Below are 4,443 nucleotides of genomic sequence, written 5' to 3'. Positions count from 1 at the left end.
TAAAGCTTCCAACCGCTCCTTGTTTTCTTCTCTCTCTTTTTTTTTTTTTTTCTGGGCCAGCTTTAGCTCTGAGGCCTTGCTGCTGAAAACATAGATACAATGTTGCGGTCCGAGCCCGGCTGAATGGAAGCCCTTTTCTGGGGTTTTGTTTAGCTTCTTATTTGCAACATAGTATATAGTTGCTTAGAGTTGCAACTGAGAGGCTGGCAAGTGAGGCGGGGAACGTTGGAGTCTGCAGCAAGCAAGCCTCGTGCTCGCTTCAGTGCCTGGCTGCCGGCCGCCATCTTGGCTGACAGTTAATTTGCATATAACTGCTGATTAGCCAATGAAAAGGGTAGCGGTCGTACGCTAATTACCATGTTTCTCTTTTATTAGTGTAGATTATTATTTTTTTAATCCTCACCGTGAGAGAAACACATCGATTGGTTGGCCAGGGAGAAGCCTGCAACCAAGGTACTTGCCCTTGACCATGCCCTTGAACGGAATTGAACCCAGGACCCTTTGGTCCACAGGCCGATGCTCTATCCAATAAGCCAAACCAGCTAGGGTGAAATTGCCCAATTTAAACCAACATTATTCAATCTCCAACTTATAGTTGGAGATCACTGAAGTGGCAACCCTGCTTTTTACTTAATAAAAGGCTTAAAAGCAATGGGAAAATAATTGTGCTGCTTTCTGCTGAATATTTAGACTATTACCAAGAGAAATATTTTGTAAAAACCAGCCTATGGTGAATATCAAGAAAGAAAGAGCTACCTGGGAAAATCTAACTGATTACAATTTTGATTAGCATATGAGCTACCAATTTTGTTATACTGTGTCAACATAAGAAACATTCAAACCTGTAGAGAATTTTTGTGAGTTTATTTTGAGCCAATACTCCAGAGAATGTCAGTTTTGCACCTTATTTTATACATTACAATAAAAAGAGAAGATGTAAGTGGGTTACAGGAAATTCATTGGTGATAGATTGATAGATTAGGGAGGTGAGAGAAAGCAAAGATGGGGATTGGATAAAAAGTAAAATGATAGATGTTAGGGTCGCCTAAGGAGGACACACAAGGCCAAAAGGAATGATACATTTATTAGGTCATCTGAATACCAGTTGGGCTGAGCCCCAAAATGATACCAGCACCCAGGGATGGGGAGTCAGAGATTTTAAAGGACTCTAAGTGGGCTTTTTCTGGGCGGATAGAGAGTTCTCTGGGCAGGTCTGGAAGGGAACGATAATGGTCTTAGCAAGTGGAATGTGGTTTGAGCAAGTGGAATGTGGTCTAAGCAAAAGGGAATGTTGGTGGTGAAGTGTTCTAAAGGTCAGTTCCCGGCGGGGGGGGGGGGAGATTCAACGATTTGATCAGACCTAATAGACGTGTACATCTTTAACATAGGTGGGTGCAGGAGAGTTATCCTAGATGCAAAAAGATAACAGACAGGCTTAAGGTGAAAATTGACCTTTGTCAGGGAAGATTCTAGCCTAGTACGTGACTACCCACCATAAACTGCTTTTAGTTAAAAAGTTTTTATTTCAGACCATTCTTCCTGGTTATTTCAGGTCTAAGGCCGCCTTGCAGGCCTCCCCTGAGCTTATCAGGTTCAGTATGTGGTTTCTTTTCATCCACAACTGCTAGGATATTCTGATTAAAAAGCAGACACACAACTATTTCTAAGGGATAAATCTGAGAGAATCTCACAATAGTTCCATTTGGCCATTAAAAAAATGTCATCATGTTGCTGCCATGGAAATATTCTGGTGATATACATGACTAAATCTAAGAATTTGTCTATTAGAATTGTCAGAACTTGCTTAACAAAAGTGCTCATTTTTATGTGGCTAAGAGTCCAATACAGATATTCTCCAAAGATTGCCATCATCACCAGTCAAGTAAAATTAGCATTCTAAGGGATTCACTTAGCTGGGGACATTGCTCTTTGGGTTTTAATCAGTCTACCAGTTAAGGCCTTATGAGACATTGACTAGTGCTCAGCACGTTTGTGGGTGATATGGGGCTGTGGACGCCACACCTGCTGAACACCAAGATCTCAGGGGGAGTTTTATCAAATAAACCAACAGATTCCTTTGGTTCCTCTTCTGAAGATTCTCCTTGGTAGCTTCTGGCATGAGGCTCCCAGGAATCTGTTTTTGTTTTTTGTTTTAAAATATATTTTATTGATTTTTTACAGAGAGGAAAGGAGAGGGATAGAGAGTTAGAAACATCGATGAGAGAGAAACATCGATCAGCTGCCTCCTGCACACTCCCTACTGGGGATGTGCCCGCAACCAAGGTACATGCCCTTGACTGGAATCGAACCTGGGACCCTTGAGTCCGCAGGCCAACGCTCTATCCACTGAGCCAAACCGGTTAGGGCTATTTTTGTTTTTTAAAATATAATTTTATTGATTTCAGAGAGGAAGGGACAGGGAGAGAGAGATAGAAACATCAACCATGAGAGACTTCATTGATCATTGATCAGCTGCCTCCTGTACGCCCCACACTGGGGATCCAGCCCCCAACCCATGCATATGCCCTGACCAGTAATTGAACCTTGACCTCCAGGTTCATAGGTCAATGCTCAACCACTGAGCTCTACTGGCCGGTTTTGTTTCACTTTTTAATGGAAATAACCCGAACACAAACTTTGTTCAGCACATTCTGTTTTTTTTTCTTCATTAGTTAGTGTTATTATAATGAACATTAACTGTTATATCTTACAACAAACAACAATATCATGGATTATTGAAGTCTGAAAACATGTTTGTCCATTAAATAATCTGGGATGTTTAGGATTTTTTTCTTGTATTTATTTACTTTTGTCTTTCCTCTTATCCTCAAACATATCCAAGCATCTTTTAAAATATTCTTACCTTGCTTCTAATTTTTTTTTGAGGTTGACAATATTTATTTTTACAAAGAGTATTACATATGTCTCCTTTTTTTTTCTCCCCTTGACCTTCCCCGGCCTCCCCTACCCCCCAGTGTCTTGCTTCTAATTTTTTGTTTTAAGTTGGGAAGGCTGGAAACACTGAAAACAAGTTTGTTAGAATATGTTCATAATAAATACAATAAATTTACAGATTTTATTTTTTACTGACAATCTCAATGTTAGTAAGGTTGTATTAAAGTGAACACTTCCTGATGTTGGTTATGCAAGTGTTGATTAATGTAATTCTTTGGTAAAGCAATTTGACAATATATTCTTGAAATACTCATATTCCTTAGTATAACATTTTTTCTTCTAGAACTAATATAAGGAAATAATTTATTACAAAAATTATCTATAGTAAAGTTTGTTTTATCATTTGTATTAGCGGAAAATGAAAAACTATCTAAACATTTAATAATATAGGACATCTTAGGTAATTTATAGAAACTTATCAATGAAATTATAGCCATTAAAACTGATAGATACAGCCCAGCCAGTGTTGCTCAGAGGTTATGTACCAAGAGGTCACTGGTTCAATTCCCAGTCAGGGCACATACAAGAATCAACCAATGAATGCACAGCTAAGTAGAACAAGGAATAGATGTTTCTCTCTCTCTCTAAAAAAAAAAAAAAAATCAATTGAAATATTAAAAACACACACTGAAAGATACAAAGATGTTGAAATAATTTTACTACACATGCGTAAAATATAACATTAAATGAAGATGGCAATCCCTCTATCCATGGCAGAGGTTACAAATCCTATATAATAAAAGCGTTGTATGCAAATTGTCCCCTTGACCAGGAGTTCTTCCGGGAGTTTGGGGGTGGAGGGGAGAGGGCTGGCCGGGGGAAGGGAGGGAGTACCTGGCCAGCTGCCGCCAGCTGCTAGGGATCCTACCAGTGCACAAATTTCATGCACTGGGCCTCTAGTAATATAATAATAAGTTAAGTATTTATATAAGTTAACTAATTTAAAGCTCACAAAACCCCAATAAAGAAAGTACTATTGTAATCTCCTTTGAATAGGTGAGGAAACTGTTACTAAGTAACACAAATAATTGTCAGAGCTGGCATTCAAATCTAAGCAAGGCGGATCCAAGAGCATTGTTTCTTACCACTGGGGCTTTGAATAGGGACATCTCAGTTTATGCTGCTGTGCCAACATAATTATTCATGGTGCCCCATTTCATTCTCAGAGGTCCAATTTAGATGAGAAACCATATGGTTACACTACTCTAGGTGCACAGTGTCATGCTAAAAAAAAATTAGAAAAGAAAAAGAAAGAGAAAGCAATTCTCAGTGGATCAGACACTGAGGATTTTCTGAGACCGAACGCATGTGGAATCTGATGGGAGAGGGAACTAGTAACCCAGAACATGACTAAAGTAAGGAAGTGTGTGATCTTAAAGAATCAGTAACCAAGTGGGCCTCATGCCTGGAGGCTGGCAAAGCTGGGAGGGGGCCTAGGGGCAACAATATAGGGAGTGCTGGGTGACTATAACAGGAACAGAGACTGCA

The sequence above is a fragment of the Myotis brandtii genome, unplaced genomic scaffold (assembly GCF_000412655.1).
Source record: "Myotis brandtii unplaced genomic scaffold, ASM41265v1 scaffold209, whole genome shotgun sequence".
In the NCBI taxonomy this organism is placed as follows: Eukaryota; Metazoa; Chordata; class Mammalia; order Chiroptera; family Vespertilionidae; genus Myotis; species Myotis brandtii.
Note: the sequence above shows the minus strand (reverse complement) of the source record.